Source organism: Denticeps clupeoides, chromosome 16 (genome assembly GCF_900700375.1).
Source record: "Denticeps clupeoides chromosome 16, fDenClu1.1, whole genome shotgun sequence".
Classification (NCBI taxonomy): domain Eukaryota; kingdom Metazoa; phylum Chordata; class Actinopteri; order Clupeiformes; family Denticipitidae; genus Denticeps; species Denticeps clupeoides.
Genome location: NC_041722.1, coordinates 19,375,148 through 19,399,921, shown reverse-complemented (window position 1 = coordinate 19,399,921; position 24,774 = coordinate 19,375,148). Strand labels below are relative to the sequence as shown.

The 24,774-nt window shown below is 45.6% G+C and overlaps 1 protein-coding gene across 1 annotated transcript in view; it reads left to right on the top strand.

The window, feature by feature from the left end:
* cdh11 (cadherin 11, type 2, OB-cadherin (osteoblast)) overlaps nt 1–24,774 on the top strand; it is a 52,551-nt gene that overhangs the window by 4,793 nt on the left and 22,984 nt on the right. The gene's annotated exons all lie outside the window — the stretch shown is intronic.

The following is a 24,774-nucleotide window of genomic DNA, read 5'->3' as shown; positions in this document are numbered from 1 at the left end:
GATTCCTCATTGATGCAGAACATTACCATAATTAAGCTGCTTGGTGATTTTCTGGTTAAAAAGTAGTGCCGGCAGTGACTGTGGCGGCCTGATCTGAGTACCGCACCACTCCAGGTAGGAGTTTGGCCTCGTCCACATGAGCATTTGTGGATGGCAAAAGCCAAGAATGCATGCATGCGTTGGTGCGGACGTATTTGACATGCGGTTGACCGAATGCTGGTGCTGAGCACCCGTGTGGACCCGTCTTGACGTCTGGTGCATTGAAAACCGTGATCGAATCAGATCGCGAGACCAGTGTTGGTTCACGCCTCTACTCCTGAGTGCGAAAGTTCAGTTAATTGCCTGTCGCCACGTGGTGACCGATGTCCATAATAACCAGAGACCTTATCCTGCACCGAGTTGCCAACAATTTCACTTTTTTTCCTTTTTTCTTCTCGCTTTTGTTCCCCTGCGATGGATGCTCATTCATTATGTCCAATTAAGCCCTGGAAGATAATGAAAGGCCGGGGGAGAACACAAACCTGTGTGGGTTTTTTTTTGGTCTGACACGCGTGTTGGAAGTTGTCACCGTGTTAATCACAGTGCCGCTCCGTTTTTTAAAATATTTATCTGTTGCCTGCTGCCTGGGAAATTAGTGGAATGGGGCGGAGGCAACAGCCTGTCAGGCTTCATATAAAAAAAAAAAGAGAGAGAGATGAGTTGCGCTTTTTTTTGGTTCTAACAAGGCAGGAACGCGGCATCGTTTCCACACCTTCTAATGACTGCATTCTGAGCAATGTCGCTGTCATTGGGCCCATGAAATAAAATGAGATGCACGTTATACGTTTTTATCTTTTTCCTTCTCCATTTGCATCTTCATATACTGGCACCCTCACAGGGTTTTAATATTTAATGCGCCACCGGGGCTTGGGGTGGCACGTTGTAATGAAGGGGAGGCCAAGCGCTCCACGCAGCGCTCCACTCTGTCTGCTTCGTTGGATGTGTGCTCAACGTCTGCTTCCCCGACTTCGTCATATCCGACTTTCTATTCATCCATGATCAGCATTCATCAACATACAGTACAGGCCCAAAGTTTGGAGACACCTTCTCATTCAACGTGTTTTCTTTATTTTCATGACCATTTACGTTGGTAGATTCTCACTGAAGGCATCAAAACTATGAATGAACACATGTGGAGTTACGTACTTAACAAAAAAAGGTGAAATAAGTGAAAACATGTTTTATATTCTATTTCCTTTGCTGATTACTGCTTTGAACACTCTTGGCATTCTCTCGATGAGCTTCAAGAGATCGTCACCTGAAATGCTTCTCCAACAGTCTAGAAGGAGTTCCCAGAGGTGTTTAGCACTAGTTGGTCCAGCTCACCCCAAACCATCTGGACTGGGTTCAGGTCCGGTGACTGTGGAGGCCAGGACTCCACTTTTTGTTAAGTACAGAACTCCACATTCATAGCTCATTCATAGTTTTGATGCCTTTAGTGAGAATCTAGTGGTCTAATGGAATATTATGAAATTTAGACTGTAATGGTCATGAAAATAAAGAAAACACATCGAATGAGAAGGTGTGTCCAAACTTTTGGCTTGTAATGTGTAAGAAAGTTTAGTGTGATTTAAAATATTTCCATCAAAATATTGCTGCCGGCCAGAAGCAATTGAAATCCCTACGGACCCAACACTACACCGTCACTGGTCTCAGATTACCGATCAGTGCTACTGGCCTTATAAAATGCAGATTATAGGCCCAGTGTGTTTTATTCATAAACTGCCTTTATAGAAAAGTTGGTACCTGGTCTTTTGTGTTTTTTTTCTTTGACTTGATTTATTCTGGGTGATTGTGAGTGTTTTTTTTTTTTTTTAATTAGGATGGGGATCAGTGATGCCCATCTAGTCATTATAGAGCTTTTCTTGTATTTTATCTGATCTCCACGTCAATTAAAGCCTCTTACTTTAATCCATAATGAGCACACACAAAAACATCTTTCGGATTAAAAAAGGAGGAAATAGGGAAGGCGGCTAAAAGTGAAAAATAAAGATGCTCTTGTTTCCTTTAGTGTCTTCTGTCTTTAGTCAGCCGGCCATCTCCCTTCATCTGGAACATAATCTGCTTTTAATAACTCCATAGCTCCTCCTTGTCTCGTAAGTGACAACGCTTATCTGATTAGTGGCCAGTTTATTATTCCTGTGATGTTTTATCACACTTTAATTTGCATGTTACATCACACATTACGTCTCATTACTGTACTTTTCTGCACCTCATTAGTAAATAATTGACTCCTGGCTTGTGGTTAGCACCTGTTTCATCCCCTCGGCAGCTTCTCCGAGCTTCTCCGCTTGGCTACGACGTCTCTGTTTGCCCAGTGTTCCCAGTGTGCTTTTCCATTGTGTGCAGGGTCCCATTTAATTTGCCCATTTGCACATTAGCACAGAATCTCCTGCATCCGGGGCCCGCACGGCGCGGCTCACCCCACCTCCGCTCGTCTCATGCATCGTGTCAACGGCGATGGCTTCCCTTCTGGGTTCTGCGCCAGTTTTTAACATCAGCCTGCCCCGCTTTCCAATTTCTCCCGCAGATTATATTCTGCATCCACACTCTCCTTTGCTCTCCCTTCAAGTTGGTTCCAAGTGAATCAGATGCAGGGATTTCTGGGTAGGGGGGGGGGGGGGGTCGTTATCATGTGCCTGGCATACAGTGCAACACATCATCCCAGCTACCCACCGGAATACCGGAAAAAAATACAAATATGAACGGCAACTATTATCCCAAGGTACAGGCTTTCACCGCGCCACCAAAAAATAGCAACGGTTAATGTTTCAGCATTTCAGCTCGTTTCCAACTCCCACAAGTCTTAAGATATTAAAACAGGGCTTTGCGTTGCTGAACCCGCACTGGGAGTTTGCGATAAAAGCGCGACACAACCAACGACAGATGAGTTTTCTGCCAGTGAAACTGTGACTCGGGCGCTCATGAACTCACAGTTGCGTTTTTTATTTCATTGTAAGGAATAAAATGGTAAAAAGTCGAAGTTCAGGAGGCGGAGCAAGGGCTATATTGCAATAAAGTACCGTTATAGTGACATGGATATGCATATTTAATACTGTGATTGTTGTGATATGGACTACACAGAAGTTTTACTGCGGTTTGTAAAGCTGAATTTTATGAAATGTAGATCATACTGTAGCTGATATAGGTCATATAACCGGGAGATGTAGCCTCCAACTATATATAACCTCAAACGACCTGCATTGACTGACACATTTGATGGGATTCGAGGTCTTTAACCTCTTTTCTAACTGTAAAGAATTGGATTATGGATCAGTTTCTTCCGAACCCTATCAGTACGTTGTTATGGCCCAAATCACGGCCCGCCTTCATTTGTACATCATTTCAAACACTGTGAGCGCTGAGGATGTCGCCGACGACACGCATTTAAGACCCATTTGGCATCACATTTTACTTGGCATCGACTTATTCCGAGAAAACAGGCATCGCGGGCGATTTACCAAGGGCAGGGGAAGGCTCGGCTTGTTGAAGCGGGTCCGGTTTTTCCCAAACGTACGAGGAGCAGGAGCGAAAATGGATCTGTGGGAGAGATTCAGTTCAGATTCAGCTGGTGGCATGCTTTAAAGAAAGGGCGTCAGCAAATATCATTGGTTTGTGCGCGATAAGTGCAAGAGCGTACAAAGGCGGTGAACTGGCTGAAATTATGATAAAGTTTGCCTCCATTTTCTGGATAAACCTTCCACCTCTGATGGTTCTTCAAAACTTTCCAACCAAGAATTACTTCAAGACGCAAAGAGAAAAAGCAAAACTGTTAAGACGTTAACGCAACCTTCAGGCGCAGTAAGCAAGTGGCTTGTTTGCATGTGAAGAACACGGAGCTTCAGATCTTTTTTTTTTTTTTAGTCCTGACAGGATGCCGTAGACCTGAATAGGTATGCAAATACGCGTCTTTTTCTCTGCTCGTCATTCATTTCATTCATTGGTATTACTGCTGCCGCTGGCTATCTGTCGCTATTATTTGTATATATTTCACACATCTAAAGATCTAATTTCCTTTGGAGGGAAATTGGGACTTAATCAATGACAGTGAATAATATAAAAAAGAGAAAAGAGTGTGTGTGTGTGTGCAAGACAGAAATGCCATTGCAGTGGAACATCTGGTGGCCTACTGAAATGGATTTGGTCCCTTTGACGTGCAGATTCTAACCGAGACAAAAAAAAAAAAAAATCGTCAGCACATGTTTTCACTGCAGATTTTTTCTAATTGACTTATTTTTCAGAAAAGGGTATTCAGTCTTTTGATAATTTTTTTGTTCCTTCTGTCCTTTTTGGTCAAAAAGGACCGTTCGGGGCCGTGGCAAAGCCGCTGAATAATTTATTCAGTCCTGCCTCCAGTAGTTTGGCTAATAGGGATCCATTTGGGCACAAAGGCATGCGTTTGGAAATGAGGCGGATAAACCTTTGGACGGCACAAGGAGCGTTTTGTCTGACACAGGAATTCTGTTGTCTGCTGTTTTGGTTGTCAAGTGCCCCGAGAAGGGAGGATGTGTAGCCGCGCCACAATGGAACCTTTCAGCCGAGCATCTCAGATGCCGGGAGATTCTGCCCTGCCTCTTTTCACAGCGCCCTAATCCCTTTATCAGCCGGCAACAATGGTGGATTCAGCGGCTAGCCGTCGGTGGGCCACGACCAGATTTCCTATGAACCTGCAAACCTTTCACATACAACCATCCAAAATGCAGATTATTGGGGAGACTGGTGGTTATGTGACCCTTGTCCCACAGTGATGCCTTTTAAGATGGCCACGATCGTCACTGATTGGTCAATGGGCTTGAAAATGACGCAGATCAAATGATTTCACCATCAATTCCATGACCTCATTGAGGTCTTTTGTAAAACGTTTGCACCAAAGGGTCCAGGAATCGTTGCAGTTATAGGATCGCAAATGAAACTCAGGGTACAAGAAAAATGACCAGTGAGATTATCAGGAAGTGTACGTTGATTAGATGAATGCATATGATGTGAAGGCACTGGCCATCTTGCATTCGTCCAACCAAAGTTCCAACTGATGGTGCGAATGCAACCTGAGAAAGGACCTTTCGGTAAATTAGTTGGCAAGCTCACTAGGTGGCTGGACGCTATAACTACGATCCTAAAACCGAATTGCTGCGAATCGAGGCTCAAGTGACTCTTTTTGTTGTTTTTTTTCTTTCATTTATCACCCGTCTGTATATTAGATATTGACAGAGGGAGATGAATAAAAAAGGGTGGTTGGAACTGCAGGGTCATTGTTTTTCTGGTGTCGGAAGAACCTTCGGGCTAATTCCCTTCCGCATCCGTCTGGGAAGTGCATTAATGTGTTCGCCCTACAAGTTTGATGCGAAGTTCCAGTTAATTTCCCGCCTGTGTAAATTCTGCTTCGCCAGGCACTTTCCGTTATTGAAAATGATGCCACGAGAAGATATTTTGCCCGGAGTTCTTGACTGCCGTGATTGAAAAGGGTTCGGTGACCCACGCGAACATTTTGTCCTGTAAGGCAGAAGTGACGCGCTGCACGCTGACATTGTGGGTGGCCTATGGGTAGGTCCTCATTAAGCAAACTGGCCATTTCCCTCTCTAATTAGGCTGTTAGGCATTACCATTACAAGCTTTACAGGAAGGAGGGCATAATTTCCAGTTCAATGTGAACAGCACCTGTCACTCGGACAAGGACGCTGGGCCAGAGGTGCGCTCATTAACATGACAGTCGGGCCACCGCTGTTTCCCGGGGAGGGCTCGTAATGGGGAGGAGTGTCCCCCGCGGAGAGCCAGCCCCCCAGCAGCAGGGCAAACACCGTGATGTGAAGCGGCGGAGAAGCCCATTCCTCCCGGTGGTAACTCCCAGACGCGTACGGGCCATCCAGGCAGCTGTTTCCACTCGGAGCTCCACCCACAAGAACATCCTTAATTGAGACGTTGCTTATAGATTTCATCATGCCCACAAATGCACTTCCCTGTGACACTTTTATCAGTCGCTCTTATTTATAGTTATATATATGAATAGATTATATATATATATAAAAAGTCAACCTTTTCTACGTTGCCATGTTTGTGGGTTTTTTTTAAGCGTAGTTAAGTTTTAGGGCACACCATTGTAGAAGACAGACAAAGACTGAAAGAAAGAGCAAACCAGGCTGATTGAACAGCCTCGGAGGGTGGGCCGAGGTTAGAGGCTTCAGAAGTGGAAACGCTGACGTTTACTGCACGCGCCGCGTTTATCTTCTTCCCCCATCTCCTGTTTGGAGCTCGGCAGGTTGCCATGGAAATGGCAAATGGACAGACAATGCTGGCGGACGAAAAGAAAAGTCTGCTTTGGCCAAACTGTTGGCCCGGCGCAGGCTTTCCAATATGAGAGATCACTGGTGGGTGCAGATGTCACGCGGCCCAACTGTTCTGGTTTAGAACAGTTTTAAAGGGGACGAGTACATTCGGACGGATTTGAATCCATTACAGCTCATTTTTATTTGCACAAGCATTTTAAAACCCATTTCTGAATTTGGAGGACACAGAAATTAAATTTTTTGTCAGCCTAAATTCAGTGGTGCAATAACACATTTTATGACTATGTGAGTTGTCTGAATGTAAATGATTCCTCCCTCTGACATAAAAAGAGTTCTGCTTTAGATAGTAGTGAAAAAGCACCATGAAAGTTTGTGGTGTTGGTTCTCATGTATACTGTATTTTATAATATTAGTTTGTGCTCTGATGCAATGATATTAAAGTGATATAAGTCATAGATCTGGCTGTTTAAAGGCGCAGGAGCGTGAGCCAGTAGGGGAGTAAACCACGTTAAAGGTCACAGGGAAGAAGTTGAAAGTGTGCAGTGAAAGACGGAAGGCTCCACCTGCCTCGGGCCCGCGCAGGAAGTTAAGGCGCATCGCCCTGTCTTTTGTGTGCACGGCTCCAGACGAGGGTCCTCAACACATCGCTGTTCAGGTGCTCTTGAGGTAGTACAGGACCTGGGGCCATATTCAGTTATACAATAGTCTATTTAAACACACACACACACACACAGCGCATTTGATACAGACTGATTACGGCGGAGTTCTGGCTTCCCCCTTGTAGGACAGACGGAAGGAACAAAGCTGGTAGTCGACATCTGCAGCAACAGCCTAGCCCCCCCCAACACACCCTCCCAACCCCTCCTGAGATTACTGAACTGATTCAGCCAGATTTGACAGAGACTCCTGTCCACCTCTCCGTGACCTCTATTTCTCCGCCGGGACCCGAAATCCCACCCAGCAGCCGACTTGATGCCCACTTCACATGTCTCCTTGCTGCAATTAACCCACCGTCCAACCTCTCCCACTGCAGGCATGGACACGTCTCCGGGACAAGCCATTACCGAGGCAGAACACCAGATACCGACATTTTGTCAGAGCACATCACTGTCATGTGACAGGCTCCTGACGAGTGATGGCATCGCGCATTTATAAAAAAAAAAAAAAAAAAAAACGTCCCTCCAGGATAAAATGCCAGATTTCAGCTTTCGCTGCACAAGTTGTGTGTGTCCACCCAGTGTAGGTTGTCCTCATGAGGTAGCAGCTTTATATTAGGCCCAGACCCAGATCTGTGCACTTTGTAGTTTCTATTTAATCTGAAGGTGAAACATCTCATCCAGGGCACTTAATGGGATCACCAGTTGGTGAGAAATTTTGGGCAAATTTGTTGAAAGGTGTCATGATTTGACGTAAATGCGGAGTTCACGTGCTTTTGCCGTGATTGCAACACTGTAATCTTTCTTTCTCTAGAACATTATCCAGTTCTAAAGGCATTTTTATTGCTATTATTATCCTGGAACAGAGCTTCTATCGTGGATAAAGTTGTAGGCAGCGGTGGCCTAGCGGGTAAGCAATCGGAAGGCTTCTGGTTGGATACCCGAACCGCCAAGGTGCCACTGAGATGCCACTCAGCCCCCCCGGCTGCTCACCAAGGGGCGACGGTTAAAAGCAGAGGACACATTTCGTTGTGTCGCCGTGCGCCGTGCTGCAGCGAATCACAATGACAGTCACTTCACTTTCACTAGTTTGCTGGTGATGCGCCGTCCGGGTTGTTTGCATGCAGCGAGGGGCAGACGGCCGTCCCTCCCCACCCAGGTCAGAGGTGGAGCCGCGGGGGGACAAGCCGGGACACAAAGCATTTTACAGCCCGGGCGGTTGGTTTAAAAGAGAAATTAATCGTACGTGGTTGCGGGCAAACAATAGCTGATTACTGGCGGCCCGGCTCAACCTGGGAAAAGAAAGGGAAGTGAGACGCGGCGCCCACTTCCAGAAAGTTCTTTTAGCGTGGGCTTCTGAAGTAATGGGCCTGTCGCCGCGGGGGTGGAGGTTGAGAAGCGAATAGTGACGGGTTCGAGCATTTGAATTATCTCATGGCTCGCCATATAATCCCGGGAACGAACGAGAAAAACGAGTTCTTGAGACACAACGGCAGCAGCGTGATGGAAGAGGGGGAGAATTCGAGCGACCGCCACGCGACGGTCAAGGCCGAAAGCGAGCGGCCTTATTTCACACCGAATCTAGCGGCCAGAACTAATCAGCCATGATGGAGATGTAGGCCGCGGCCCAGCGAAAATCCTTATGCGGCTGAAAATGACAGATTTTGGTCATTAGCGGCGTGTGCACTGTGAAAAGCTTCCCTTCGGCGCGCAGGTACGGGCGAGATGCCGGAGAGATGCCGCTCGGATTGATGAATGAGTCCCAGCCGTGTCCGATTAGACAGGAGGAAGAGGAGCCACGCCTCCGTCCTTCCTCTCACTCTCAACCCCTGTAAATAAGTGCCATTTATCGATCAAAGCGCTGCTTATCGACGACTCGAGGTGACCAATTTTCGGATTTCTGGAATGGCGCGTGTGGCATTCCCCGAAGGGGGCCGGAGCCTCTTTTAATTTGGCGCCGCACCTCTGGCCGGCCGCCCCTCCCCGCCGGAGCGCTTCTGACTCGTGTCACTTGATATTCATTGGAGGCCGTCTCTGCGCTTATCGAGATAACACTTCGCCAGCGCCCGGCTCTCTTGGCTACTCCAGGAACGGGCGGGGGGTGGCGGGGGGGAGCGAGGCGCGATAGGTTGCGCGCGGAAGACAAATCGCGCTTCCTTATCGCGGGGGGAAGGCCAGATTATCTTATCTCACCGCTTTCAAGCGTCTGGCTTCATAAAAGTTCGGCGCTTTAAATTAAGAGCATTCGGGGCACATTAATGATAATTCATCGATCCGTAAGTCCCGAGTGATGAAGCAATTCATCTTTCTTTTTGTTGTCGTTGCCCAAAAAGGGTCTTGTGGGTATTGATTCGCTTATCGCCGCTCATCACTTATCATGCTCAGTGGCTCGATTCCCTTCGTTTCCTTTCAAGGCCAACGTTCTTTAATTTATAGTAAGATACTATTTGGAGAGCGCGAGCCAAAAACACAATATGACAAGTGGTTGCAAAGGCTCACATTTTTGCAAGTGAACAATCCATTCGGAAAACCCTATTAAAAGCACTGGAGTGATTCGAGGTCATTTGTATTCATATACGAGGAAAACGAAACGAAATCCCAACATTTTACGAAACTTTGGCCATGATACCAGAGTCTGGCATAATCTGATGAGCATTCATCTTTTTTTTTTTTTTTGCGTGGAACATTGTTTTTATCGGGTCTACGTTGTAGTTAATACGACACCCCTGTCACTGAGACTAAATGCGTGTTGAAAGCCTATCGAATTTCCCCCATTTGCAGATTTTCATACAGGTAATATGATTCGCTCTGGGCCTCTCCTTCAAAACGGAACACCAAGGAGGCAAATTTTGTGACTCCCAGCACTGGAAAAATGTATTGAGAGTGATATAGACAAAAGAGCCTTTTTTTAAATTATGCATATTTGTAAGTGTTGTTGGATTTTTAAGATTTTCTAGTCTACTGAGGACAAGGTCTTTAGATCCCTACAGCTAAAACCTCACTTTTTCTACTTATTTAATTATAAGACATGGAGTAGGCAATGTGTGTTTACAGCTAATTAAATTCTGCAGCGCTGCAGACTTATGTAACTGCACATCTCCTTTGCAGAAAAAAAAAAAAAAGTGTGAAAATTGGCGCTCTGCTCGCAATAATTATTCCATAATGGGCCGCGGAGAGCAGAACTGGGCCTGAGAACCTATCCCTGCGAGGCCGCACGGGCACCTTCTCCCCTCCTCACGGGTGCAAGACGCCCTCCCTCGTTAAGCAGAATACGTATTCCAGAGGCACGCAACGCAAATGCCACGTCTGGGAGGCGGCTGGAATACCAACGCAGACCTCCCGGCGAATACATTACCTCATGCAGCGGCCCCAGACCTCCCGCCTCATCCTTCTATTTTTACCACGCCGCTCGCACACAGACACACTTCGGCACTCACCTTGGCACGTCATCTCCTCTCCGGAGAAACGCTGAGTGTTGGATGAGAGGGGGAGATTTTTTTTTTTTTACGAAATTATGTTTGTTTTGTGCGCGTTTCTCTGTTGACATGCAGATTAATGGAGGAATTGATTTTTTTATTTTTTTTCGGGGGTTGTTGTGGTTGCCGCTGCATGCTCAGCATTTTCAGAAGATCCCAACTTTTTGACCGGCTTAGTAAATTTGGCACCCGCATGACGTTGATCAGAAATATTCCCTTCCAGTGACCTTCTTTTTGTTTTGCGCGTAGTCAGCTGAGCGGTTGATGCTAAGCTGATCGGCTGTCTATTCTGGACTTTTTCCAACCCTACAAGCCAGGAGTGTTAAGAGTCTCTTCTTCTTTGTTTCTTTTTCATGTTCATTTCTTCAAATTTCGTCATGAAATACGAATTATTATCAAGCCAAACAACTGCTGCATTGCAATATGGCACAAGGTGCCTGTTGCAGCGTGTGCCAAGACAGATGTTTCTGAGCTCTTCTGTCTAAATGAGCGGTTCTGGTAATTCGGCCCGGTGCTCCTGTGGGGATCTCGGCTCATCCTTCAGTTGTTAGTTCAGCATTAGCTGCATTCACGCTGCTTGCAGACACTTATTTACTTGGCTCGTTCTTGTGCACAGCGAGTCCATTGCAGATCAATGTTTATCTATCTATCTATCTATCTATCTATCTATCTATCTATCTATCTATCTATCTATCTATCTATCTATCTATCTATCTATCTATCTATCTATCTATCTATCTATCTATCTATCTATCTATTTAATTCAATCATTCATTCATTCATTCATTTTATTTTGTCCAATTTGAACAGCACAGTTGGATCACTGCTCATTTCCTGAATGCCATAACTCCAGGGGATCAAGAAGGATCATGTCAGATGCATGTGTGGAGAACGCAAATGCTGGTTTTCAGCTTCGCCTGTTTTCACTCTGTCTTCTAATATTAATGTGCCATATTGTAAGAAGGTGTGGTTGCACTTAGGAATGAAGGGATTTGTCAAACTTAAATCCCACAACATGGCGGGGGGATTTTTGGGGATAGAATGGAGCTTGTTCGTCTGTGCTTCAGCTAAGATGCTGCTCCCAATTGTTTGAACCCAGTCGCTGATAAATCTAACAGAACTGGAGATAACCTTTCAGCGTTTCCTTCGGATTATACGGGATGTAATGGGCACTCAAAAATGAACTGAAAACTGTCCGGGTGCCTCAGACGCCTCTGCAGATGACCTACAAAAAAGTGATTTCCACAAAGACATCTCTATTTCAGACATGTTCTAGGCTGTTAGGGGGAAACTGTGTTTATTTGCATCATGTGAACCTATTTGTATTACACGATAGGGTGGTGGTAGCCTATGAACCAGAAGGTTCAAACCCCACTTACTACCACGGTGTCCCTGAGCAAGACACTTAACCCTGAGTGTCTCCAGGGGGACTGTCCCCCTCCAAGGGATAAGGGCATGTGATAAATGCTGTAAATGTAAATTGGGGCGGAGGGGCTATCTCTGACTGGCCTTTTGGACGTTGTCGCATGCCACAATGACTCAAGCTCTGGCGTCCCTCGCACCCCAGCTGTGACCTCTATATTCACCCAGGGCCGCGCCTAATCTGCCCCTGCAACCGGCGTAGTCGTCGTCAAAGTCGGTTTCGCACGTTCGCTGGGAATTTATCTGACATTAATTAGCATGCACAATTGCAGATGCGTAGAGATCGGCACATGAGGCATTCATAACCTTCCTGTGTTTTATGCATTGGAGGGATCATTTTCCAACGACAGCCGGTTTTCTAGATCCCATTTATGGTAATTACGGGGATAACTTGTTCCGTCTTGCTCTGTCAGGCTTTAGGACACTGCTGTTAATTACCCTTCACACCGCCGAAGATCTGCACAGTCGAGCAACAGGGGACCAGCACACTTCATCAGCTGAGTGATTGGATGCCTGGGACACGCACACACGCGAGGAATACAAACACGGCCCCGCGTTTCCATGCGACAGCCGAGCGGAATTTCGCCCCACAATCTTTCACGGACTGCCGAAACCTCCTGCGTGGAGCACAGTTTGTTGTTCATCTGTCCCCCTGCTATGGCATCCCATGGCACCCCCACCTCCCTCTGAGGGGCCATCTGTCACGGATCGGCACCGTCCAAGCGAGAATTCTGCCTCGCACAGTTGGTTTGATGGCGGCAAGAGCCCCAAATGCAACCTTTAATTCCTTGACCTTTCTTCATCCTCTCTAACTCCCGGTGGCAATAGGAAGGCGAAAGGAGTAGGGTAGGCATCCTGGCCTCACCACACCCAAGCGATGTGTGAATGTGAGGTTTTACTCTTTTTTTTATGCTTTTTTTTTCTTTGCCCCCTTTCGAGGTCTCTCTCTGTAGAAATTCTGCCGTTCATCCAATCTCTGAACGATGCCAGGAAAAATGACATCAATTCTAACGCTGGCTGGAAAAAAAGCTGATGTCATGGGTTTGAGGCATGGATTGGGCTTAGTGGTCCGAGGAACATTTTTTTCCCCAAAAGTCACATAATTATAATTTCCTTCACAAAGTTATCAGTTTTTTTTTCTCCTGCCATTTCAGCATTTTGGAAAACAGGCTGATATCCATCTGATGTTTGTAATTCGATCACATTGACAGAGAACACCACAATTCTAGGCGTACTGTTTAATTCAATGTAATAGGTCGCTAAAATTGTAGTTCCAGTCCAGTTTCACATTTGTTGTTGTATAAACTGAAGAAACGGGGCATGTAAAGGGGTGAGCGGTGGATTATGATTCATGCACTTACTAGGAAAATATTGCTTTATGCTGAAATCTCACCAGCAACTGTATAAATGTCTTTATGCACTGTATGCGAGCATAGACATAATTCAATGCCATGACATTCATTATATGCAATTAACAGTGCAGCAGAGAGCTGGAGCTTCTCCTGGCCGGCATAAACACGGCAGGAAGGTCTGACTAATCGAAGACGGCGAGGGGGGACCTTGAACCTCTGCTTTGTGCCTCTCAGCCCCCTTTACAAACCGCGCCTGGCATTTACATTTCCGCCAGGGACTGAGAGCACTTCAAAGCCATTTCTCGCTGTGAGTGGAATGGGGGAATGGAGACCTTAAATGCCGCTTCCCTCTGCATTTTAATTCTCCAGCAGAAGGAAGAGAAGCTGACCGGCAACGATAGTCAGTCAGATACAGCGAACCGGTGGTCATTAGCGCCTAATCAATGCTGGTGAGAAAGCGAGAACAAATGAACCCTTTTCTCGCTAGAAAGCACGGGAATCATTGTCTTAATGTCAACACTGCAGCGTTGCTCCTGCCTTGTCTGGGTTGACCTCTGAACCCGGGGTCAGGGGGCAAATAAATCAGGCGAGTAAAAGCATTTATTGAGGCTCCCTTCAGTTTTCAGGTCATTGACCCCAGTGGTTCTTATCCAGTGAGCTAATGGGCGAACAGCATCTTTCTTTTCGGCTTGGGTCCCGGGCCACGATCAAACTATATCTTTTATTTATTTCCGCGGCCCAAGCTGGTGGTTTTGCTCCTGCCCCCATAGCTGCAGACTAGATTTATTGTCTTGTTGCCATGGCTAAAGGCTGATTTTCTCTCGACCAGTTCTTAGCTTGTCACTATAAATAGATAAACAGAGTCCAATCTGTCCAAAGCCCTGATCTTACAGGGTGGCTAAAGCCACCACTACAGCAGGAGGGATTTTCTTCATGTTTTTTTTTTTGTTTTTTTCGTCTATTCCTCCCTTCATGTGCCACTGATGTATTTTATACCCAGTAGCCCTATTGATTGTGAGCTGGGGTTTTGATTAAACTGAGATACAAAAATGACAAATCAATAGCAATGCTGCAGTTCAAACCAGCCGTCTGGTACTTGTGCTACTTTGATCAATTTCGTACAGTTAAAACATACCGATTAGCTTGCAAAATACTGGAATCCCTAAAGCACTGCCATGTTTTATTCATAACCGCATAACTATTCATTCAACCAGTGTGTTTATTTGCCAGAATTCCTTGTGTTCCTGAGAATGCCTGTGTTGTTCGGGAAATGAAATATTTTATTGTTTTGGAGGCGTAATCAAATGCAGCTCTTCTAAGCAGCGCAAAATGCAGCAAACGCCTTCTCATTCAATGTGCTTTCTTTATTTTCATGACCATTTACATTGGTAGATTCTCACTGAAGGCATCAAAACAATGAATGAACACATGTGGAGTTATAAAGTGAAGTGCTTGTCATTGTGATACACAGTGGCACAGCACACAGTGCACAAAGTGAAATGTGTCCTCTGAATATAACCCATCACCCTTGGTGAGCAGTGGGCAGCCATGACAGGCGCCTGGGGAGCAGTGTGTGGGGACGGTGCTTTACTCAATGGCACCTCAGTGGCACCTTGGCGGATCGGGATTCGAATCGGCAACCTTCTGATTACGGGGCCGCTTCCTTAACCGCTAGGCCACCACCGAGTTATGTACTTAACAAAACTCCACAGTCACCGGACCTGAACCCAGTCAAGATGTTTTGGGGTGAGCTGGACACCAACAAGTGCTAAACACCTCTGAGAACTCCTTCAAGACTGTTGGAGAACCATTTCAGGTGACGACCTCTTGAAGCTCATCCAGAGAATGCCAAGAGTGTGCAAAGCAGTAATCAGAGCAAAGAAACTAGAATATAAAACATGTTTTCACTTATTTCACCTTTTTTTGTTAAGTACAGAACTCCACATGTTCATTCATAGTTTTGATGCCTTCAGTGAGAATCTACCAACGTAAATGGTCATGAACATAAAGAAAAAACATTGAATGAGAAGGTGTCTAAACTTTTGGCCTGTACTGTATTCATATTTAAAACACAATTCTGCCACAGCACCTGACGTCAAAGCACATTTTTGGGCTCGTACCTGTTCCTGTGAAATTTCCACAGGAGACACAGAAAAGAAATTCCAAGGATTAGCAATTTATCCCCTTGCTTCATTCGGCAAATGAACATCTTCTTAATTGTGCAACTCTCCTGAGGAAAGGGCGTGGCCTCATGCAGAGGTACGTGCATGGAGCAGGCGAATCGTCGCCTGGCAGCTGCTGTACTGGCTCCCCTTTTGTTGCTGCTCTTGAAATGGTGGCTTGTGTCAGTGGAGAGTGAACACTTGAGTCGGGCCCATGCTGTATGTGTATGTCTGTGCGTTTCTCCTGCCTTACTCACAAAAAAAAGGCCATTACATGAAAGCGGAAAGGAGGATAAAACAGCAGCAAAGACACAGCCGGCCGCTAGAATTACTGAGTTAAATGTTGGATTAGACCCTGAAAATAGCTGGGCTTTGAGTCAGAGTCGGCAGGAGACGGACCTGAAGGTGATGCTGAGTCACTGAGCCAAAGGCCAGCTCCGTCACAGGTGGCTAAACTACGTAGACGGGTCGTATTATTCACTTGTTTAGTTGCATTGTGCAATGTGTTTCCGCAATGCAATTATTTATTCCACTGATTAATTGTCCATTGCGCCTAGGTTTGCATTTTGCATGTAAATTCGGTCCCCGAAACAACAGCCCAGATGCATTTTACGTTATTTGCCTGTTTCATGCAACTTTTAATGAAGATTAATTTAACAGCTCGACAGATTAGAACATTTTAGTCGTATTCCGCTGAGGTTCATTTTTCTTTCTTCCATAGAAAACCGGCTTACAAACATTACATTTTTCATTGTGCCAATTAGTCCCCACAATCATGTCCTGTATGCGACAGTGATAGGTAATTTCCTCGCCGGTGACTCCCACAGGCCTGAGTTGGATATAATCGACTCTGGAATATGACTCATTAACCTAAAGCGGAGCAATTGATGATGTATGTGTGATGATGGGATTATTATTCACAAATAGACCCATCAGTCCCAGATGTGAAGGCTCTCGCTGATTAATGGCGGCTCCTGAAAAGGCTGATAACGCACGGGTCGCATTTTCTCTCTCGCATTGACTGGTTTATTCCCAGTCAGTCGATTGGAATCTGCAGAAAAAGTGCGATCGTATCGCCGTGCACGTGCTATTTCCCCGCTCCGGCTCCGGTGCATCCTGCTGTTAGATGGTTGTCACCAGATGTTCTAAGAGAGACAAAGTGGCTTTGTGAAATCAGCCTCCCTGCAGCGCACGACTGCAGAAGGAAAGCTCTCCCTGGTTTAGCCCCTTCCAAGGATCCCTTAAGCCTTAATAAGATGAAAGCTTGAACTCCAAATTATCTGTGCCAGAAGTCTTTGCCACGTTCCACTCTTGGTCTTAAAAATCTTGAAAGCAGCTTAAGATTGTATTCCTGGGGCCTGCATGCTGGGGTTACTGTTGCATTATTTTGAACACGTCCTGTCCTCTTGTAACGCTGGTAAAAAACACAGGAATAATGTTTTTTTTTTTCGATTAAATACATTTCCTGGCACTTAGCATTTAGCACTGCTGGTCAATACGTCTCATAATGGCTAACAGGAGCCGTTACAAACATGTTTGACGCTGTTTAATACTGCTTTATAGCTGTGTAATATTTTCTAGTAACTTAAACATGCATTGTTGTTAGCTAGCCAGCAGCTTGCATGTTATGTTTCTGTCTTGTTTAGTTTGTTAAAGCTAGTTAGCATCTTTTAGCTATTTACTTAGCTAAACGTCATTAGCATTTATCCTTTTTTTTTTAACAATAACTGTTTCAGCTATTTGAACTGCCTGAACTGCATTATGCGAATTGGTGGATAAAATTTAATGAACCAACTGCGCTCTGTTAATTTAACTCAGCACAGAAGAGGCCAAAGTTTGTTACTAGTCGTTACTCTCCTACGTTTGCGCATCTTTTTGAATTGAAAGCTTTTTCGCTTTGCTGGCCAAGTTGCAGATGTTTTGAAGATGTCCCTGTGAGTATTTGACTTCTCGTGTCTTCGTCATTACTTTAAGGACGTTGTTGCAACTTTAAAGGGAGTTGCGTGTACTCTTGTTTGCATTCCTCTAGTTTTTCGCCTTTTACTCTTTTTTTTGCAGGTCACCTCGGTGTCCTCTACGATTGTTTAACTGTAGGGACAGTTTCAGGCCTGTTCCGGCTGTGAATGAGTGCAGTTCGGTGGCTATAATTGGGTGGTAGTAGCTAAGCGGGTAAAACACTCGCCTATGAACCAGAAGACCCAGGTTCAAATCCCACTTACTACCATCGTGTCCCCGAGCAAGACACTTGACCCTGAGTGTCTCCAGGGGGGGACTGTCCCTTTAACTACTGATTGTAAGTCGCTCTGGATAAATGCTGTAAATGTAAATGAAATGTAAATGCTGTAAACTTGCACGTTGAGTTCATTTGTTTCATCGTGTTTGAGTGAGCAAAAGAAGAGGAAAAATGAACAAAAACGTGGAATTTGGCTTTATGCACCAATGCAACTGGCTGCTATGAGCGGCTAGAAAAATTGTAAGTCAAACTCATTTAAGTTCCCCCTTTCTGCCCTTTCTTTCCGCAGATGAGATAAAGGCATTTTGCACAATTTTATCAAAAGCACACATGCTGGAATTCATAACGCCAAATGGGCTTCTGAATCCTTCCCCCGAACTTCGCATTCTGTTTTTTTTTTCTCTTTTCAGAGATGAATTGCTAATCACATTTATGTTTCCACTTTGCAAGGATGGGGGCTCTTTCTTCTGTGGCCCATTGCTGGGACACCTTTGCCCTGGCTCCCCTTAATAGAATGCAGTTGTGTAATGAGTTTTTAGCTATTCATCCTCTCCATTTCACTCCGCTGCAAGGGCGCCATTGAAATTGCATCTATGGCATAATTTCGCTGTTTACCAAACCAATGAATTACCTTTCTTCAGAGTGAGATGCACAGTGCAAAGGTATTGAAAAAGTGGAGATGCTTTTTTTTTTTATTCCCCCCTCAGTGCTTTTCAATAAATTGTGTGGAGCTCAAACAATAATGCTGTCAGTCACTTGGATTCAGCAAGGGAATACTGAATCATAGAGGGGCCTTTTTTTACGGAGAAAAGGGGTCTCGAAAGCAGGCGTATTGAAACAAATTCACTCTGGACTCTTTGCGCAAAATCTCTGCTCTTTTTACTCTTTTTTTTATCTTTATACATTGACTTTCACTCATTTGCACACCTTCACCCTACCTATATATATTGTATTTTATTAAAGGCATAACAGTGTAATATATGGTTACGTTTGCAATATTTGCATATTTGTTTTCATTGTATACTTGCAACATTTGCAATACTGTGGTCTGTAGCAGTCGCTAAAAGCATTTCACTGCATATCATAGCCTGTATGACTATGTATGTGACAAATAAAAATTGAATTTGAATTTGAAATTCAGCAGCAAGTCCGTGGCCGTGGCTCTCTTCATATCGTCCCGTGAACTCGATGCGAGGTCGCACAGAAATATGAACGTTCGCCTCTTCCCTCCTCCTCCGCCCGGGTCTTCCCACAACCATTTGTCCTGGCCCACTAACCTTAAGAATGCAGAGTATTTTATTTTGCCCTTCAGTCTCAAATCAATTCCAGACACCGCAGTTTCCTGCGCCCCGGATCCTCCAGGACGAGGCCGTCTGAAAGGCCCGTTGCTCCTCAGTTCTCAGGAAATGAAAGGGTTTCGGAGTTTGGAGGCATGTGGCTGTAGAAAGAAACATTTCAGTCACTTCCTCTTCTGTGACGGAAATAATCTGTGCCCCTACGTGTCAGACAAAAGACATAAGACATGGCTTTTATTAACTTTTTAATTATGGATGAAGTGTCTTGAGGGTGATTGAAAAGCTGGGGAGATGCAGATGTCTTCTGTGAATGTTTTTATAACCCAGTCATTAACATTCTTGGATATGCAGTAAAGCTGTGGAGGGGTAATTAGAATAGCATAATAACCAGAGACATAATTATGATGTTATTGATGTATATAAGAAGGCGAGGGGGTCGGAGGCGGGTATTAAATGTCCTTTAATAATTGGAGACACCATATTGAAACAGAGTATGTGTATCATCTAGGGGCAAAATGCACATGTTATTATTGTTGCTTTGTACCCTTTACTGATATTAATATATGCACAAATGAGGAACGGAGTGAACAGGGCCATGTCGGTAATTATCGCTAAGATCCTTTTTACATTTTTTTAAAATTGTGTTTTGCCGATGGCCATGCATCACAGGGAACCTTTCTTGGGACTGTGTCGTGTTCTCTGCATGTTCTCCCGTCCCACGCAACTTCCTGCAGCTGGGCATGCAGAATCGCGCTGTGGCACTCGGCCACATTTCTGACCTTCAGCACCGGTGCAGAGTGCTGAGCCCGGTTCGCCTCTGTAAGGTAATATGGAAGCATAAGATCCTCGTCTCCAAGGGCGAAACGGTGCCGCCCCCAGCCTAGAGAGAGGCCCTCTACAATATCACTGATGGCGCGGGGCCTCGCCTCCTCCTCCACCGTCTCCGGTGCTCTTTTCTTCCGCAGGCTTGGTAACGAGACTCCGGCGGTCGCTACGAGACCCCACGTCCCTCCAACCTCATGGCGGAGCAGCCAATTACGGCCTGTCATCATGGCGGAGCTCTTCCAACGTGTACTCTCACCTGTAGAAGAGCTTCATACACGAGCAAATTTGTCTTCTTTTTCCTTTTTTTAATCCCCATAAGCAAGATTTTGGAGAAAAAAGAAGAGAACATGAGTCACCGTTCTGAATGCAAGTGGGGAAACACCTGCAACGATTAGTCTGAATAACTGAATGGCAATTTAGAGTCAGATTTCGACCGCTGAACATAATTACTGACCACAGGAAGAACTGTTCCATGGACGGAGAAATCCAAAACCTCCTTTTCACCCCATAGGGATGCATTATTGTGGACATTTAACCTGGACCTTAACGTGGACCCCTGACCCTATATACACTTTGTAACAAATGTCCCTTTTCACAAATCCTAATTTTACCCCTTTACAAACAATCAAACTAATAAGTAATTAATAAGAGAGTAGCATCAGGTCGCTTCATGTTATTTCACCTACCGTAAGTTCTGGCATGTCAGCTGCGACTTTCAAGCTAGAAAGACTCAGAAGACCCAGGTTCAATTCCCACTTACTGTCTCCAGGGGGGGACTGTCCCTGTAAATACTGATTGTAAGTCGTTCTGGATAAGGGCATCTGATAAATGCTGTAAATGTAAATGTAAGTTAAAGATGATCAATCTGGCTGTGGAAGAAGGAAATAGAGCTGCTGCACATAAGCTCGAGTGCAGAGGAGGACGATGGCCTGTGTTTTTGCCAAGAAAGTGTGCGACGAAGTAATTGCATTCCTTCAGGCTGTTCAATTCCAATCATTTCTGTTCAATTAAAAGTGAAACAATTCTTTCCTGTAAAATCTTGCTTCGTTAATATGTTTCAACGGGGACACCTGCAGCTTATAGAGCAGTGCGGATTATTTACTTACAATTTCATTTTTCTTTTAAAAATCAGTAGGTGTGGCCTATACATAGATGGAATTTATGGTAGTTATTTCCTAAGGTTTAAGTGTTCCACAGAATTGCATTTAGCTGGCAGCTGGCACCAGGACATGTATCAGAAATCTAGATCAAAGAAATGAACATAATAAATAACACACACACACACACACACACTGCATATCCCAAGATGGTCGATGATTGTCGAATGTAGCTGGGGTTACGAATGAGAACAGAATAACCTGCCAGGTTTAAACCACGCCATGCACCCATCTGTATGCACCTCTGCCCGGGCCGGGAGTCATTTGGCTGTTGGCCTCTGAAGCCCCTGCAGAGGGGGGCAGGACCGGCAGAGGTTGAGCCGCTGGGGGAGCAATTACCTGTCTGAATACGTACCTGCGCCGGAAGCCAACGAGGGCTCCGGCGCTGTTCACTTGACCCTGATTTGCTCCCATCTCGGCTGCCAGCATGGAGCCACTTGCAAGCGATATCTTCCCAGGGCTTCCTAGAGCGGGCGATGTCGCGGTTCGCGGAGAGGGATGTAAAAGAGAAAGTGCCTGCCGGTTGATGGGAAGAGGTGGCATGCTGCTGGGTTCTCTAAAAATACCGGAGGATAAACTCAAGGGTACCTGATTCCTCCATCAAAGGCTTGGACTCCATGGAAGGAAATGGCTGGAGGGAGAGTCTTTCATTTTATAACAGGCCTGCCCCATCTAAGTACCACTCTCCATACTCCACAAGCAGAAGCAGGGCAGATCAAAGCGTAAAGAAACGAACCCTCAAAACATTGGTTTAAATATTTTTTTTATAATCGAATGTAAAGCAAACGTCATTTTATATTCATATTAAGGGCCAATTTGCCTCGACAGAGTGCTCTGGTCCTTCATTAAGAATGTAGCATTTTGATGTGGGGTTTATCATTTATTTAAGAATGGGGAAGCCGTTTCTACATGACTTCGTATTTATTGTTTGAGACAATAGGCCTTGACTCTGCCGTTTCCCGATACTGAGGAAGGGCACATGTGCACACATATGCAAACGCGAGCCGTAATCCTGCTCCCGAGTAATGGCAGTTGCTCTCCGTCTCCGCATCCCTCCTCCACGACCTCCACCGGCGAGCGCCTTTAACCCAGCTGCCGGGGGAGGCAGGCAGGCGCTGTGCGGGATTCCGTTCTGCTTTCATTACACGCGCCTGAGTGACAGTTTTTTATATCTCGCCCTCGACATGCGGACCTGGGCAAATGAGCAGCCGAGCTGCTGCACACTTACGCACACAAACATGATCCGGAGATAAGCATGCATGTGCAGTGGGGATATACACACATGGAGCTGGAGGTGCACGCGCCCACACACACACACACACACACACAGCTCTTCTTAAAAAAAAGAAAAAGGAAGGAAAGAAAAGACAGGATAGCCTGTGGGAATGTTGGAAACAGCAACATATATCAACACTACAGAGACATGAATCACCTTTATTGCTTAAGACCATTTCTGCACCCTTATACAAGAGTGTGGATTTACAGTGTGTGTGTGTGTGTGTGAGAGATTTCACCGATTTTCTTGTTCTCTTCGCTGAAACACGTGTAGAAAAGCTACGTTCTTCTCATTCCACCACAGCCTGGACCTCTAAGGCAATGGGAGAGCTTTAAATAAAAAGAAAGAAAGAAAGAAATGTCCTCGTCAGATTCATGATTAGTGGCTGCATGTGGGCTTGATGGCATTTCTTCAGAGGCTGGCGTTGAAGGCGCATGGCCACTCAGGAGGCCAAGATCTCCCTCCAGATGGATGTCGTGTCGGGAGTCGGCCTTTCGCCGGACATCTTGTCGGGGCGTTAGCGCGTGTGGGCGGTGGAGTTGAGTTGCTCTGATCCAAAGGAACGGCGGCCGCAGCAAATGTCCCTCATTTTCTGGGCCCTTCAGACCACTAAACCCTTTTGAACTCGCCACGTCAATTGACCTATAATTATGTAACTAAATTAGAGCAGAAATGCTATGTTGTGCAACATTTTAAAAAGCTTTTTTCGTTCGTACCGTATGTATTTTCTACAGAAGCCACAATTACAGGCCATAAGACTACGTAGTTATTAGAGCACAGAGGGCGGCCGAGCGAGCGAGGGAGAGAGTGTGTGTCCTTTTTTTTGGACTTGGTGAAAAATCGATCTATAAGCAGTTCTTGATGCACTCCTGGCTCCACTCTGCGCCTCTCCAGGCAAGATCTCTGAGATGTTATCAAGAGCCAAAATGTTTCTCTGCATGCATGTAAATTATGTATCATCAGGAGGATGTATGCGAGGTTATTATGAAGATGGATCTACTCTGAAGAGCTACACTTGGTGCAGGTTGGCATTGATGTTGAAGTAGACCATAGATCTCTCAGAGTAGGTGGAATGCCCCGTCACACACTTGTATCGCAGTAGTTTCACAACGTAGCCCATTTGCTTTGGAGTTTTATACATCATATAATTTTCCTCTTGGTTTGGTTCCTTTACGGCAAAACTTTCTGTCTGCTGATCGTTCAGATGCATTACAACTAAAGTAAATACAGGAAGCAGATCTGTGGGAAGAACATGATGGCAAATGTATGCAGGTTGGCTGTTGCCCCGGCGATTATATATTACATGATATGCATTTACCTTTTTAGGCAGAACATACATACATTTGTTTCGATCACTGTTTTCACATCTGACGAAAGGAATCGTCAGTTGGGAACAAAGTTGGGTTCGATTCATACATGTGAAAGCGCACCAAATTGCGTCCAGGGAGGTGACGTTGAGCGCCAGAGGTAATATTGTAGGCTGTTGATTTGAATTCCGGGTTTAATCTCACTTTTTATCACTGCGTCGCTCGCCATGGCCAAATCTTTACGTGTCATTTTGAGCCTTAAACAAGGGGGCGCTTTGTTTTGCGAGGCCGAGCTAATCTCCACCCCACTCCTTTAATCGAACGTTGGGCTGAAAATTTTCCACCCAGGTGGCTCGAAATGCCATCGGATCCCCGTGTAGCTCACTTGTCCACCTGGGACCATCACGCAATATTTTTTGGACAAAACAACAACAATTTTTTCAGACTTACTTTGAATGATATTTTCGGGCCAGAAAAGTCGATTTGTGGGGTTTCCGTGTCTACAATGGTAACACACACCCCTTTGAGAGACCAGGACCCTGGGGGAGCAAAACACACTCATCCTCACGTATTGGGCTGACATTTTGATGGCCAGTCAACAGCAAACGGTGGGGTGGGGGTAAAATGTCTTCTTTCTTTTGCAGTGCTGCCAATTTACAGCCGAGAAAGTGGGGAGTATGAAGCCTTATCAGGCGTTCATTATGGGCGCTGACAGAAGGGAGGCACGGCTGAGTTAGGGCAGCCATTTCCCTTCTTCACTGGTGGATGCTCTTTATTTGGCCTTTATTTATGGCCGTCTGCCACGGAGGGCTCGGGATTTCTCCCGCCGTCGTGACAACCGGGTTCCCCCCGGTCTCTCTTTCCCCCTCTTGTCCTCTATCTGCCTTTTCCTCATTCATTCCCTGTCGAGTGTGTAGCAAGCTAGCTGCGATTAAGGCTTCGCGTGTACGGGGGTGGGAGCCACGGAGGCGGAGGGTTCAGAGGGAAGCGTTATCTTCAACTCCCAGGATGTTAAAATCCCCCGAAGGCCCATTAGTCCCCTGTCCGTCCATGCTCACCCGAGCGGGATGTGATGAAAGGCCATCACGGGATTTCCACCAACACCTCATCTGGTTAATTGTAGGAGGTGTAACACGACAACCACTCACATGGCTCCATTTCAGCTCTCGTGACACTGGGAAGACTAATTAGACAACAGATTGACAATCATTCCCAAACAGATCACTCCGAGTCCAGACTGACGTAAAGCGAAGATGAACCACGTGGTCTGTTTTTTTTTTTTAATGACGGGAT